General features: G+C 39.8%; 1 pseudogene; it reads left to right on the forward strand.

Annotated features, from left to right (window-relative positions):
* The first annotated feature begins 353 nt into the window (after window positions 1-353).
* LOC122428016 lies at window positions 354-7,028 on the forward strand (annotated as a pseudogene).
* Window positions 7,029-17,303: the final 10,275 nt, after the last annotated feature.

A 17,303-nucleotide genomic window follows, 5' to 3' on the forward strand; every position in this document is an offset into this window, starting at 1 on the left:
ACTGGACATGAGTTTGAGCAAACTTTGGGAGATAGTGAAGGACAGGGAAGCCTGGCATGCTGCAGGCCACAGGGTTGCAGAGTCGGACACAACTGAGTAACTGAACAACAACAAATCATGGGGAGATTCTTTTCCTCCTTCTCCCTACCTGAAAATGAGTGTCAGTGAGATGATTTGTTATGTTTTCTTTCATCCCTCCCCATTATAATGACATGGCTACCAGGAGTAAGAGCGTAGGAGAAACATTTGGGACAGAAGGAAAAGTAAGTATAGGAAGGGAGGAGAGATTTTCTTGGGATAATACCAAATGTAAGACCAGTTAAGAGGTGGTGCATCTTGGCAGTGTCGAAGATATGAACTTGCTGGTAGATGCTCCACCCATCAAACGAGATCCCCCCCTCAATGAACTGCATCCAGTGGAGAATGAACTGGCTTCTGAAATCTGGTACGAGAAAGAGTAGGGCCCTAGATTAAAGGAATCTAGAGGCCATGGAAAAGATTTAAGTCCCAAGAGAAGGCTTGTTTTTTTTTCCCTACAAAATATAAAGTAATATAGAAGTATAAGCTGTTACTTCCATGAGAGATGAAGGGTCTGTTGTCTGTGAATAACTAGTGAGGATAACGGAACCCTTGGTACCTGTGGAGTTGTGTGGGTTGAAGGAATTATCTCTGCCCTGAAAGACTGTTTTGTATATCCTGTGGGCACTGTGTATGCTTGATCAGCTGATGTATGATTGCTTTCCTCATCCTCCTCCACTCCAAGCAATATAGTTGTGGGGTTACAATGAGGGGAAAATCCATGTACTGTAATAACTGTAGACATATTTGTTTAATCACTGTTCAAATCAGACTTTGTGTCAGCAAGCTTCTCACAGTTAATTGTCAATCATTTAACTCCTCCACACCCCGTCTGTCCCACACACTGTAATTGTAGTCTGATTTGCTTTTCAAAGTAATGTCTCACCAGGCTAATTGAAGTTAGCTGCAGCAATACAATCTCCAGAAACTTGCTTAGAAAAGCTTTCCCTCATGCCAAGCCAAGTGGCTACTAGATGAGTCTGCTGAGAGTTATGAGCTTGCATTCTCGTATCTGATTAAATCTTGGTCTCTGAACCACTATAATAAAATGCACATTTAATTTTTGCTTAATCATCACAAGTTATTCTAAATGCTTTAAAGAAGCCAAACAGGGGACATACTATAGGGTTGAGAGTACACACAACATACTCAAAATGAAATCATCTTCGTTCATGTTCCTCTTCTTGCATCCTCTCTTTTTATCAGTAGTCCCACCACATGCCACATCATCAAAGTTCATAATCATTATAACACTTTACGCTTCCCTCTTCTCCTGTCCATTACACCCAATCAGATGCCAATCCTCTCCATGGCTGCTTTCCAATCCCCTTGTAAAATTGTAAAAATGATTTAATGAAAGTATATATTTAGAAAATAATTGGCAAATTCTTTAGTGTATTTTAAGAATGCAATAATGGCTGGGTGTTATTATTATTTTCATAAGTATTACCCTGAGTATGACTGTGTTTTCTGACCTGTAAAGACAAGATAAGACTCTTGAGAGTCCCTTGGACAGTAAGGAGATCAAACCAGTCAATCCTAAAGGAAATCAACCCTGAATATTCACTGGGGGACTGATGCTGAAGCTGAAGCTCCAATACTTTGGCCACTTAATGGGAAGAGCCAACTCATTGGAAAAGACCCCAGCGCTGGTAAAGATTGAGATCAGGAGGAGAAGGGGGTGACAGAGGATGAGATGGTTGGATGGCATGATCGACTCGATGGACAGGAGTTTGAGCAAACTTCAGGAGATGGTGAAGGACAGGGAAGCCTAGCGTGCTGCAGTCCAAGGGGTCGCAAAGAGTTGGACGCGACTGATTGAGTGAACAGCAGCAACAAGGACAAGAGAATTTGACTTTCCACATTCACTTTTAGAGAGTGTAAGAAAGTTTCAGGAAGGTAGAGAAGAGTACCAGCCAATAACTGGCTTTGTATCCTTAGAACTTAATGAATATCCTAGAGTCTATATTTTGAAATCCCAATACAAGGCTGCTGATAATAAGTAGCCTATCTCATACGGTTGGTCAGCTTGAGATGAAATATAAATTTAAAACTCCTTTGCAAGATATAAAGTAATATACAAACACATACTGTTATTTCCATCCTCATTTTTTTAATTACAAAGTGAAAATAAGCAGGCTGGGAAACACGATAACCAAGATTTTAAAACTCTACTGATTATGAAGAGAAGCTTCAGAACTGTCTATGATTCTGTATAATATGTAATTTTCATCTCACATGAGCAATGCTTTGCAGAAAGACCTTCTGACAGTGAAGGAGTGACTCTGTAGAGCAATACTTTTATATTCTGGAATGAAATGGTCATTCTTTACAAAAGGAAAACCTAACTTCATTTATTTTTTTTATTTCTTCTTTTTCATGAAGATGGTTAGGATTACAGTCCTATGCTGAGGACTAAATCAAGATAAAGAGGCACAGTTAAACTTTTTCCTTTGTAGTATATAAAAAGGTTGTTTCAGCCTCTTATTTGGAAATAATTTTAAACTTATAGAAGTGTTGCAAAGCTAGTATAGTGAGTTTCCATATACTTTCCAAACAACTTCCCATAATGTTAGTATCTCACATAAGTATGCTTTAATCATCAAACTAAGAAATTTACATTAGCACAATATTAATAACTAAGTTACAGACTTCATGCAGGTTTCATCAGTTCTTCCTCTACTATTCTTTTTCTCTTCCAGGATATGTTTCAAGGTCCCACACTTCATTTAGTTGCCATTTTCCTTCAGTTCAGTTCAGTTCAGTTGCTCAGTTGTGTCTGACTCTTTGCGACCCCATGAATCACAGCATGCCAGGCCTCCCTGTCCATCACCAACTCCCGGAGATTACTCAAACTCATGTCCATTAAGTCGGTGATGCCATCCAGCCATTGCATCCTCTGTCATCCCCTTCTCCTCCTGCCCTCAATATTTCCCAGCATCAGGGTCTTTTCCAGTGAGTCAACTCTTCACATGAGGTGGCCAAAGTACTGGAGTTTCAGCTTCAGCGTCAGTCCTTCCAATGAACACCCAGGATTGATCTCCTTCAGGATGGTCTGGTTGGATCTCCTTCCAGTCCAAGGGACTCCCAAGAGTCTTCTCCAACACCACAGTTCAAAAACATCATTTCTTCGGTGCTCAGCTTTCTTCACAGTCCAACTCTCACATGTGTACATGACCACTGGAAAAACCATAGCCTTGACTAGATGAACCTTTGTTGGCAAAGTACTGTCTCTGCTTTTTAATATGCTGTCTAGGTTGGTCATAACTTTCCTTCCAAGGAGTAAGCGTCTTTTAATTTCGTGGCTGCAATCACCATCTGCAGTGATTTTGGAGCCCAAAAAAATAAAGTCTGACACTGCTTCCACTGTTTCCCCATCTATTTCCCATGAAGTGAGATGGGACCATTTTCCTTAGCCACTTATAATTATGACAACTCAGTCTCTCCTTGCTTTTAATGACCTTGACATTTTTGAGGAGTACTGGTCAGGTATTCTGTAGGCTTCCCAGGTGGCTGAGTGGCAAACAACCTGCCTGCCAATGCAGGAGACACAAGAGACACAGGTTTGACCCCTGGGTTGGGACAATACCCTGGGGAAGGAAATGACAACCTGCTCCAATATTCTTGCTTGGAAAATCTCATGGACAAAGAAGCCTCGCAGGCTAACAGTTCATGGGGCCACAAAGAGTTAGACATGACTGAGCAACTGAACATACACACATATCTCAATCTGAATTTTCCCAGCGTTTTCTCATAATTGGATTGAAGTTATAAATTTTGAGGAAGAATACCATAGAGGTGAACATGCCCATCCTAAGGAAGTAAATGGTGTCAATATGTTTTATGTGATACCTAAGTGGTACCTGCTAGATTTTTCCACTATAAAATTTACTGTTTCTCTTTGGACTAAGTAAGCATTGGGGGGAGATAATTTTTGGCTATGCAAATATTTTGTTTCTCCTTAAAGTTCTGACCAAAATTTTAACATTCACCTGTGGATCTTGCCTGCAAAAATGATTCCTATGACATTCTGATGGTACTTTTCTATTTCCCTCATTCCTTCTACATTTATTAATTGGAATTCTTACATAAGGAAAAGCTGTCCCCCTCTCCCCCAAATAAACCTTATTTGCTTTGTCACCAGAAACAATCACTGTTCAACTCTTTGCATGATTTATGATCCAAATGTCCTGACTTCCTTACAGAGTTATCAAGGGAACTGAATAAGATAGAACACATACAGGGTAAGCATTCAATGAATGTGCATCCCATCCCTTCCACTACCCACTGTCTAACATCCAGATGAGTCCAATGTCTGAGCCCTATAGTTAGCACTCAATCAGCCATAATCGATGAAACTTTTTATCATTAGTTGATTTTGCATACATGTGACCACACCAAATAGATTGTAATGCCCCCAAGATGAGCAAACAGACTTCCTATGGTTACATGGATTCACAGCACTGGTACAGTGTACTATACAGAGACAGTCAGAAAATGTACTGAGTGAATGAATGGATATTTGATAAATGCCAAGAAAAGAGATATATATGCTGAGAGTCCTAAATAAGGATCAGTTTAAATGTTTTCCTTTCTTCAAACCATTCTCCCCTATCTCCCTTTCATGTCACTTGCTTCTAGATTGATTTAAACTTCAACACCAATAGATCTCTTTTTTATAGTTCATTCATGTTCCTTTTTAAATCCATCAGGTTTTTTGTATCTTCAAAACAACTCAGAAAACAGCCCTAATTTTAAAACAGGCAAAGGATGGAAATGGACAATTCAAAAAGAGCCAAAAAAGCACAATAAACATTTGGAAGAGAAAGTTTAAATTCAGAAGTCGAGCCTCTGCAAGTTCGAACTTTAAGGAATGTTCAAAACACCAGAGGATCTTGTTAAAATATAGATCCTGATTCAATGAGGCAAAGAAAGCATCAGACAGAGTCTGCATTTCTCATAATCTCCAAGCGATGACAATGTTGCTGAGGTTGAGGGCCACACTTTGAGCACTCAAACTGGAACCATAATGATGAGGGCTGAAAACAGCTGTGTGCTGTATGTAACTCATTCTGCTGTAGATCAGTACAACCTTTTGGAAAGTAGTTTGTCTTTTTAAGGTAGATTTTATTGAATAGATAAAATTGTGATTTTAAGAGTAATTAATGAAACACTATGTGTTAAAAATATAACAGGAAAATGCTTACACTATAATGCCAATTGTTTTAGCTTTATTAAGGTATAGTTGACATATAAAATTGCAAGATAATTAAAATGTATGTTGTGGTGATTTGGTAGACATATATATTATGAAAAGCTTTCTCCATCTAGTTAATTAACACATCCTTTTTTTTTTCTTTTCTTTAAGAAAACGTAAGTTCTACTCTCTTAGCAAATTTCAGTTATACATACAGTCTTATCAACTACAGTTATCATCCTATACTTTAGATCCTCAGACTTTAGTCATCTTATAATTAGAAGTTTGTACCCTTTTTGTAGCCTCTCCCGCTGTCCCCCAACAGCCCCCAGCCCCTGACAACCACTTCTCTACTCTATGAGTCTGACTTATTTTTAAGATTCCACATATAAGTGACACCATGCAGTATTTCTTTCTCTGTCTGAGTTATTTTACTTAACATAATGCTCTCGAATTCCATCTATGTTGACACAAATGGCAAGATTTCCTCCTTTCTGGTGATTGAATAGCATTTCACCACATAATGTGTGTGTATATATATATGTGTGTGTGTGTGTGTGTATATATATATATATATCACATGTATACACATGTATCTTCTTTAGCCATCTTTCTGTTAATGGATAACATAACATTAAATTTAAAAATAATACAAATTATACAAATAGTATAAGTTTAATTATTGATCAATTCAATAGTTTAATTATTTAGTGCCTATACGTGCCAAGCACTATTCTAATAGGTGCTTGGAATAATTTAGTAAATAATGCCAAAATCCCTTTCCTTGAGTATCTTACATCCTATATACCATGCATTTAAAAACAAAAATAGAGCTCTTTCCCATCTTGCAAGTTGGCGGGTGAAAAGGCTGAGAAGCCAGATACTAAGGAGAAAAAACCTGAAGCCAAGAAGGCTGATGCTGGCAACAAAGCTAAAAAGGTGAAAATGGTGAAGGAAGTTAAGAAGGGGAAGCCCCACTGCAGCCGAAACCCCGTCCTGGTCAGAGGAATTGGCAGATATTCCCGATCAGCCATGTACTCCAGAAAGGCCCAGAGAAGGTATTCAGCAGCTAAATCCAAGGTCGAAAAGAAAAAGAAGGTTCGGGTTCTTGCTACTGTCACAAAACCAGTTGGTGGTGATAAGAATGGTGGTACCCGAGTGGTCAAGCTTCGCAAAATGCCTAGGTATTACCCTGCTGAAGATGTGCCTCGGAAACTGTTGAGTCACGGCAAGAAACCCTTCAGTAAGCACGCGAGGAGGCTGCACGCCAGCATCACTCCTGGGACCGTTCTGATCATCCTCGCGGGGCGCCACGGAGGCAAGAGGGTCGTTTTCCTGAAGCAGCTGGGCAGTGGCTTGCTACTTGTGACTGGGCCTCTATCCCTCAATCGAGTTCCTCTGCGCAGAACACACCAGAAATTTGTCATTGCCACCTCCACCAAAATCGATATCAGTGGTGTGAAAATCCCAGAACATCTCACTGACAGTTACTTCAAGAAGAAGCTGCGTAAGCCGAGACACCAGGAGGGTGAGATCTTCCACACAGAGAGAGAGAAATAGGAGATCACAGAGCAGCGCAAGGCTGATCAGAAAGCTGTGGACTCACAAATTCTGCCAAGAATCAAAGCTGTCCCTCAGCTCCAGGGCTACCTCCGCTCTATGTTTGCTCTCACAGATGGAATTTATCCTCACAAAGTAGTATTCTGAACTTCTTGCAAAAAACCTAATTAAATAATTTGTCCATTTCAAAAAATAAATAAATAATAAATAAAATTAAAAACAAAAAACAAAAATAGATACAGTCAAATGTGAGTCAAAGTTAGTTTTGAGCGGTCTTTATTTTCTTCTTTAAATGTTTTGGTAGTTCCATCTTTCCAAGTCATATAAAAATAGATATTTTCTTCATAAATATTATCGACATGGTATCAAGATTAGTTAACATTCCGCAAGTAGTCTTTTCTGCTGCTGCTGCTGCTAAGTCACTTCAGTCGTGTCCGACTCTCTGCGACCCCATAGATGGCAGCCCACCAGGCTCCCCTGTTCCTGGGATTCCCCAGGCAAGATTACTGGAGTGGCTTGCCATTTCCTTCTCCAATGCATGAAAGTGAAAAGTGAAAGTGAAGTCGCTTAGTCCTGTCAGACTCTTAGCGACCCCATGGACCACAGCCTAGCAGGCTCCTCCATCCATGGGATTTTCCAGGCAAGAGTACTGGAGTGGGGTGCCAAAGACTTAAATTAAGCCATCTTGGCAATTTCAAATATATCTGTTTTTTTTTTACTAGAAATATCTTTCTGATGCTGGGAAAGATTGAAGGCAGGAGGAGAAGGGGATGACCAAGGATAAGACGGTTGGATGGCATCAAATTCAGTGGATATGAGTTTGATAACCTCAAGCAGATGGTGAAGGACACGGAAGCCTGGCATGCTGCCGTCCATGGGGTCACAGAGTCGGACACGACTGGCGACCGAGCTGATCCTCCTTTCCCTAAATTGCTCTCTAATCCTGTGGTGGATCTTGGTCTCCCTCTGCTGGCCAGACAGCATCAACAGAAGACTGTGTTGGTGGTTTAGTCGCTAAGTCCTATTGGACTCTTACAACCCTATGGACTGTAATCCACCAGGCTCCCCTGTCCATAGGATTCTCCAGGCAAGAACACTAGAGTGGGTTGCCATTCCCTTCTCCAGGGGATCTTCCCAACCCAGGAACAGAACCCAGGTTTCCTACACTGCAGGCAGATTCTTTACCGACTGAGTTAAGAGGAAAGATACAACAGAAGACTGATATGAGAATAAATCGGGAAAATCACAGAGCACAACTACCCTCCACAGCAGTCCCTCATTCATTCAATCAAAAGACACTTAATGAACACCTACTATGTATTAGACATGATCCTTGGTGCTGGAAATACAAAATAAATAAGATACAGTCTCAGTCCTTGAACTTGTCCTATACTTTTCTCCAGGAAATTATCAAGTCCCAGAAGATTTTATGAGCCTGGGACTCAAGAAAAAAGTCTGCTCTGCCTAGACAGGATGACTGGTATGTATTTATGCTGGACTATGAATATAACATGTTTCTGTGAAAATCAGGGACACCTTTCTACAATACCCTCTGAAGTGAAGTGTAAGTCACTCAGTAGTGTCCAACTCTTTGAGAAAACACGGACTGTAGTCTACCAGATTCCTCTGTCCATGGGATTCTCTAGGCAAGAATAGTAGAGTGAGTTGCCATTTCCTTCTCCAGGGGTTCTTCCCAATCCAGGGACTGACCCCAGGTCTCCAGCATTATAGACAGATTCTTTACCAGCTGAGCCACCGGGGAAGCTCTGGAAGATACTAAAATATTTAAGCTTCAAACTGCCCGAAACTAAGACAGCTGACATAAAGGAAGAGATCTAGACATTAAAAGATAAAAGTAACCCCAAACCATGAGAAGTTTGGGATAAAAATGTGGTCAGCTGCCCTAAGAAAAATCAGATAAGTGCTTGATTCTTTCCTAACATTGGACATGATTTAAAGATTTACATTGCTGCAAGGCTGTGAAACTTCACAGAACAAAAATTCCAGAGATGCTCATTCTTACCCCCTTCATTACATGACCAGCAGCTACCTGTTTGATGTGAAAAGCAGGCATGATATCACAGGAATGACATTCCTGAAATGAATATTCCCCACAACTGATGTTTTAACCACAAATGGCCATGGTGACAGCTGGAATTTGAACTCTGCTTAAACGACTCCTAGTAAGCTGATTCCCTGATGGCTCAGATGGTAAAGAATCTGCCTGCAATGCAGGAAAACCTGGGTTCAATCCTTGGGTCAAGAAGATCCCCTGGAGAAGGGAATGGCAACCTACTCCAGTATTATTGCCTGGGGAATTCCATGTGCAGAGGAGCCTGGAGGGCTATCGTCTATGGCATCACAAAGAGCTGGACACGACTGAGCAACTTACTTTTATTTTCACAATAAGTTGATACAACTTGCAAACTCACTGTCTTTTTATCAAGAATTCAGATTCTTTTGAGTTATGATAGTATAAAAATTATAAAAACATGAAAAACTACAGAGGTGTGAATTTTAGAGTAAGTGGACATTAGAACATTCCAATAACTTCTCAAGGCTTTCTGAATAAAATTTGTAGCCTTTGGCTTAAAAGTCTCTACTAATTGGCTCTATCCAACAGAAGGCCTCCACACTCTCCTTCAAATCACTATAAAGCATTAGTTTTGCAGTAACTTAACTTAGCCTAAGCCTTTTTTATTGCTGTATATTGCAACCCTATGGACTGTACCCACCATGCTCTCTGTCCATGGGATTTTCCAGGCAAGAATACTGGAATGACTTGCCAGTCCCTTCTCCAGGGGATCTTCCCAACTCAGGGGTCGAAAGTGCATCTCCTGCATTGCAGGTGAATTCTTTACCATCAGAATCACCAGGGAAGCCCTTGTATGTTAACATATACAGAATATGTTAGGCTTTCACCTTCCTTTTCATTACAGAAAGAGTATACTGTGCTTTTGCTCAAACTTTTCCAAGAGTTGTTAACCATTGGGAAAAATCAAGTTCCTAAGGGCAAGCACCATTCCTGGCCTTTGAGCTAATGGCCCACACTTGTACCATCTGCATTTGTAGTTGATACTTGCTAGTATTTTAAAGTGAAGATTTGAGATATCATTAATGTTAATCGAGATACAAGAAATACACAAGACACCACCACATTTTATTAATAACTCTATTATTCAAATGGGCATAACAGATTCTTATTATGTATATTATGAAAATTAAAACTTGAAATTTCTTTAAATTGCTAATCTATGCCTCCACATGTGGTTTTAAGACAGAATTTGTGTATTGAACTATTCTGTCTTTTCTCTGTCCCAGGCAATGCAGGAGATTATTTTGACACACACTTGTAAATAAAGAAAGTGAAAGTGTTAGTCGCTTAGTTGTGTCCAACTCGTTGTGACCCCATGGACTGTAGCCCGCCAGGTACCTCTGTCCGTGGGATTCTCCAGGCAAGAACACTAGAGTGGGTTGCCATTCCCTTCTCCAGGGGATCATCCAGTCCAGGAATCGAACCCAGGTTTCCTACACTGCAGGCAGATTCTTTACCGACTGAGTTAAGAGGAAAGATACAACAGAAGACTGATATGAGAATAAATCGGGAAAATCACAGAGCACAACTACCCTCCACAGCAGTCCCTCATTCATTCAATCAAAAGACACTTAATGAACACCTACTATGTATTAGACATGATCCTTGGTGCTGGAAATACAAAATAAATAAGATACAATCTCAGTCTTGAACTTGTCCTATACTTTTCTCCAGGAAATTATCAAGTCCCAGAAGAATTTTATGAGCCTGGGACTCAAGAAAAAAGTCTGCTCTGCCTAGACAGGATGACTGGTATGTATTTATGCTAGACTATGAATATAACATGTTTCTGTGAAAATCAGGGACACCTTTCTACAATACCCTCTGAAGTGAAGTGTAAGTCACTCAGTAGTGTCCAACTCTTTGAGAAAACACGGACTGTAGTCCACCAGATTCCTCTGTCCATGGGATTCTCTAGGCAAGAATAGTAGAGTGAGTTGCCATTTCCTTCTCCAGGGGTTCTTCCCAATCCAGGGACTGACCCCAGGTCTCCAGCATTATAGACAGATTCTTTACCAGCTGAGCCACCGGGGAAGCTCTGGAAGATACTAAAATATTTAAGCTTCAAATTGCCCGAAACTAAGACAGCTGACATAAAGGAAGAGATCTAGACATTAAAAGATAAAAGTAACCCCAAACCATGAGAAGTTTGGGATAAAAATGTGGTCAGCTGCCCTAAGAAAAATCAGATAAGTGCTTGATTCTTTCCTAACATTGGACATGATTTAAAGATTTACATTGCTGCAAGGCTGTGAAACTTCACGGAACAAAAATTCCAGAGATGCTCATTCTTACCCCCTTCATTACATGACCAGCAGTTACCTGTTTGATGTGAAAAGCAGACATGATATTACAGGAATGACATTTATGAAATGAATATTCCCCACTGAAAGGTTGTTGCTGAACGATAAGACGCCGGGATTCTTGGCCTCCGGAGGAGACGAATTCAATCCGGGGCCAGAGATGAGGCTGGATCGCTCAGAGCTTTTGTGTAATAAAGTTTTATTAAAGTATAAAGGAGATAGAGAAAGTTCCTGACATAGGCATCAGAAGGGGGCAGAAAGAGCACCCCCCTGCTAGTCTTCCGCTGGAGGCTATATAGTCACTAGCAGTTTGTTAATGAAAAGAAAGGAATGTCTTAAAACTCAGAATGGCACCAGATAATTCATCCCAAGACATAAAACGATTGACTGGAATCTTGTAGAAGGGCAGATTACCACACAAATAGTTTCGTTTACACAGGTTAGGGGAACAATATCTGAGTATAACATACAGGTTTGTCAAGGAGGTTCTGAGCCATTTGGTGGAACTTGAAGACAGAGTCTGGGGTACATTAACATAGCTTAAGACAAACATTTCCATAAGAAAAAATGTATTGGTTAACTCAAGGTTTGAGAATAGTTAGCTTCAGGTGAAACCAGGTGTCATGGCAACACAGCATTTTAAGAGAAACCTCCTTTTAAATTTGTATAGAGAAGGGAAAAAAATATCACCAGTTTGTTTCCTCCTGCCACTTAAGAGAGATAAAAATGTCTGGCACTTGCAGCCTACTTCCTCCATTTGGAGACTCCTGGCCTTCCTGCCTGTTACCCTCTCACTACAACTGATGTTTTAACCACAAATGGCCATGGTGACAGCTGGAATTTGAACTCTGCTTAAACGTCTCCTAGTAAGCTGATTCCCTGATGGCTCAGATAGTAAAGAATCTGCCTGCAATGCAGGAAACCTGGGTTCAATCCTTGGGTCAAGAAGATCCCCTGGAGAAGGGAATGGCAACCTACTCCAGTATTATTGCATGGAGAATTCCATGTGCAGAGGAGCCTGGAGGGCTATAGTCTATGGCATCACAAAGAGTTGGACACGACTGAGCAACTAACACTTTTACTTTCACAATAAGTTGATACAACTTGCAAACTCACTGTCTTTTTATCAAGAATTCTGATTCTTTTGAGTTATGATAGTATAAAAATTATAGAAATATGAAAAACTACAGAGGTGTGAATTTTAGAGTAAGTTAAGACATCAGAACATTCCAATAACTTCTCAAGACTTTCTGAATAAAATCTGTAGCCTTTGATTTAAAAGTCTCTACTAATTGGCTCTATCCAACAGAAGGTCTCCACACTCTCCTTCAAATCACTATAACGCATTAGTTTTGCAGTAACTTAACTTAGCCTAAGCCTTTTTTATTGCTGTATAATAATGCTCTTTGCAACCCTATGGACTGTACCCACCATGCTCTCTGTCCATGGGATTTTCCAGGCAAGAATACTGTAGTGGGTTGCCATTGCCTTCTCCAGGGGATCTTCCCAACCCAGGGATCAAACCTACATCTCCTGCATCTCCAGCATTGCAGGCAGATTCTTTACTGCTGAGCCACAGAGGAAGTGGTATAGTAATGGGACTTTGAAATGGAGACGGAACAATCTTTTACTGGTATTTTGGCAGCTTTTGCAGGCATAAAAATTCACAACGATTGAAGCTGCTATTGATATACAGTGAAAAGGGTCAGTGCTGATAAATGTCTGCAATACATGGGAAGTGTCCAAACAAGAAAAATTTGATTCACATCCTGCATGCCTTTCAAATGTTCACCAGATTTTCATGGAGGTAATTAAAACAATTTGCTTATCCAAGCCTAGGATCCAGCTCTTTTTGTATATTAATGAAAAAATTGAAAGTGTTAGCTGTTCAGTCCTGTCCAGCTCTTTGCGACCGCATGGACTGTAGCCCACCAGGCTCCTCTCTGCCCATGGAATTCTCCAGGCAGGAATACTGGAGTGGGTTGCCATGCCCTTCTGCAGGGGATCTTCCCAACTCAGGGATCGAAAGCGCATCTCCTGCATTGCAGGTGAATTCTTTACCATCAGAATCACCAGGGAAGCCCTTGTATGTTAACATATACAGAATATGTTAGGCTTTCACCTTCCTTTTCATTACAGAAAGAGTATACTGTGCTTTTGCTCAAACTTTTCCAAGAGTTGTTAACCATTGGGAAAAATCAAGTCCTAAGGGCAAGCCCCATTCCTGGCCTTTGAGCTAATGGCCCACACTTGTACCATCTGCATTTGTAGTTGATACTTGCCAGTATTTTAAAGTGAAGATTTGAGATACCATTAATGTTAATCGAGATACAAGAAATACACAGACACCACCACATTTTATTAATAACTCTATTATTCAAATGGGCATAACAGATTCTTATTATGTATATTATGAAAATTAAAACTTGAAATTTCTTTAAATTGCTAATCTATGCCTCCACATGTGGTTTTAAGACAGAATTTGTGTATTGAACTATTCTGTCTTTTCTCTGTCCCATGCAATGCAGGGAATTATTTTGACACACACTTGTAAATAAGGAAAGTGAAAGTGTTAGTCACTCAGTCGTGTCCAACTCTTTGTGACCCATGGACTGTAGCCCGCCAGGTACCTCTGTCCATTGGACTCTCCAGGCAAGAATACGGGACTGGGTTCCCATACCTTTCTCCAGGGAATCTTCCCAACCCAGGGATGGAACCTGGGTCCACTGCATTGCAGTCAGATTCTTTACCATCTGAACTACCGGCCTTCTTTTCAACCTTATTCCCCAGAGATCTGCCACAAAACTTTGCTATTATCCCCTGAATTGCTCTTTCTTTTTTCAATAGGTCTCCAATTTTCTGTTGACTATCAAAGCATATGGTCTCTGTTGTCCCTTAGTAAATTCAAGACCAAATGTATGCCTCCATATGCGGTTTTAAGACAGACTTTGGTTATTGAACTATTCTGTCTCGCCTCTGTCCCATGCAACGCAGGGAATTATTTGACACATACTTGTAAATAAGGTACAGCTCATTTGCAAGAAAATCATACTTCCTCATTTTCTCACTTCAACAATCTGTAATTTGTCTTGACTTGTTTTCCCTACTGCAATTAAGGTTACTTCCCTCTTTCTCTTATCATATATAGACGGGTCCAGTCTGTCATCACTTATCCTAAAACTAGTTTTTATTCTAGTGTCTACTGTACCTCTGCTCTTTCATTTTCCTCTACATCTTGCTCAGCATGGCTTTTAATTTTGTTTCTTCTAAATTCATCATCATGACGAGTAGGTACAAACATCTGACTACTTCATTTTGGCTTATTCTGTAGTCATACTCAAGCATTATATATTGAAATGCACACTGCTTATTATACTTTTCCTTCTCCTTTAAATTACAGTAAGGATATTATATGTATGAATACTTAATGTGATTTAGTCTTTAAACTATGTGTGCATGCAGGTTACAGAAAGAATTTAATTTCAGGAAATGAAATATTTATTTAAGAAGAGGCCTTCAGGTCTGAGGAGGATAAAAAATGGACACTATTTGCCACCTCCACCCTCAGACACCTTGTTCCTCCTCTCTGCCCTGTGGCTCTATCTGTTTTGCAAGGCTCATTCAGGGAGTTTTGCAATTAGATTTTTTTTATATACGTTTATTTATTTGGCTGCACTGGGTCTTAGTTGCAGCACTTGGGATCTTTGATCTTCATTGCAGCATGCGGAATATTTGGTTGAGCCATGTGGGACCTAGTTTCTTGATCAGGAATCGAACCCAGGCCCCTTGCACTTAGCCACTGGACCCACAGGGAAGTCCCATAATTAGATTTCTGAAACTGCTCCTGCCTCTGAAGGCCTCTTCTGTGTTGGCTGGCTCTTATTTATTTACTATAAGTAGTTGAAATTTAATCTCCAACTGCCTAGAACTACCACTGCTAATCTTAAATGTGTGTGCATTATTGCCTCACCAAATGGAATGCAAGCTTGTAGAAAACAAAATCATTTACCAGACTATATCCTCTAACACTAAACTTTGCACAAAGTTAAAATTCAGTAAATTCTGGCTGAGTCAATAAACCAACTTCTAAACGTTATTTGATAGCATAGTTCTCAGCACATCTCACTTGTCAGACCAAACTTTAATTAGTTCTTTATATGTCTGACTCTCTCACAATTGTTGGAGAGGAAAGGGACTATGATTACTCACCCTTGTAACCTCAGAATCAGAATCCACTGACTAGTTCATAGAAGTTGCCCTGTGAGTGTTTATGAATGACCAGATGGATGCATGTAATTAAATCCATGAGGAGGATTCTGATGTAACTATAGATTAACTAGAAGCAATTTAATAGGAATGAGTGTAATTAAAGTCGCTACAACAGAGAAAATCCTGGAATGGAGGTCCCAGAATTCTATCTTCACATTGACACTACCATTTTGCAGTGAGTTTAGGTGTCATTTTCAGTTCTTTTTCCTGCAGTTTTCTTACAAGGTGATTATTAAAAGAGATCTGAAAGAAAATAGAGGTTAAAAAAAAGATGAAGCCCATCTCAATGTTATAAAGCCTTTATCCCCCTTGAAAAATAGGAGGAATTACATTTTGTAGACTTCTTGTAAGACTAAATTTCATAGACTTGGAAATAATTCTAAATGTCTAACCAATTTTATTTTAGTTCACTTTACCACATATCCATTACCACAGAATCAGCATGCCCTATATTTTAAATGTATGGAATGTATCATGCTGTTTTAATAATAAAAGAATTCACAGTCATTGTAGAAATTTTGAAAAGACCGATATTTTCAAAATTTAAATCGCCCATTTTCATAACAAAAATGATCAGTGTTTCTGTGTATTTCCTTTCAGTCTTTTTCCTATATATCTATGTGTCTACAGTTCTACAGAATTAGGATCACAGCATATTAAAAAGCAGAGACATTACCACGCCAACAAAGATCCGTCTGGTCAAGGCTATAGTTTTTCCAGTGGTCATGTATGGATGTGAGAGTTGGACTGTGAGGAAAGCTGAGTGCCAAAAAATTGATGCTTTTGAACTGTGGTGTTGGAGAAGACTCTTGAGAGTCCCTTGGACTGCAAGGAGACCAACCAGTGCACCCTAAAGGAGATCAGTCCTGGGTGTTCATTGGAAGGACTGATGCTGAAGCTGAAACTCCAGTACTTTGGCCACTTCATGTGAAGAGCTGACTCATTGGAAAAGACCCTGATGCTGGGAGGGATTGGGGACAGGAGGAGAAGGGGACGACAGAGGATGAGATGGCTGGATGGCATCACCGACTCGATGGACACGAGTTTGAGTAAACTCCGGGAGTTGGTGATGGACAGGGAGGCCTGGCGTGCTGCAATTCTTGGGGTCGCAAAGAGTCGGACACGACTGAGCGACTGAACTGACTAATGTAATGGTGTGCTTTTTCCAATGTTAAATTACAGTAATGGTAAAAAAATTAAAAAAATAAAAAAAAAAAACCTATACAGGGGTCCTTTCAGTGTCAGGACTCTTTACCCTCTTAAAAATTCTTGAAGACCCCAAAGGGGTTTGTGGGTTAAAATTAGAAATTTTTTCAACATTTAATTTATTAACTATTTTGAAATAACAATAACAAACCAAAAGTACATGCTAACAGAAATTAAAATATATGAAAAATCACTATATTTCTCAAAACAAAAATGTTAGTAGGAAATAAGGACATTGTTTTTACATGTTTGTAAGTCTCTTAAATGTCTGACTTCAAAAAAGATAGATGGAGTCTCTGATCTATTTTTGTATTCACTCTGTTATATCATACACACAACATGTAGCCTCCAGAAAACTCTACCATGTACTTGTGAGAGAAGAGAATGAGAGTGAACAGAGCAAATATAACATGTTAGTACTATTATTAAAAATAATTTTGAATTCAGGATCCCTAAAATGATCCTGGGACCCCTGGGTACCCCCAGACCACACTTTGAGAATATGTAGTCCTGTGGACTGGATGTGGATAAGAAAATGTGAAGGGGCCTCTCCCTCCAGCACAGATTCTACTCCAGGAACTCCACATGGGCCATA

The sequence above is a fragment of the Cervus canadensis genome, chromosome 26, assembly GCF_019320065.1.
Source record: "Cervus canadensis isolate Bull #8, Minnesota chromosome 26, ASM1932006v1, whole genome shotgun sequence".
In the NCBI taxonomy this organism is placed as follows: Eukaryota; Metazoa; Chordata; class Mammalia; order Artiodactyla; family Cervidae; genus Cervus; species Cervus canadensis.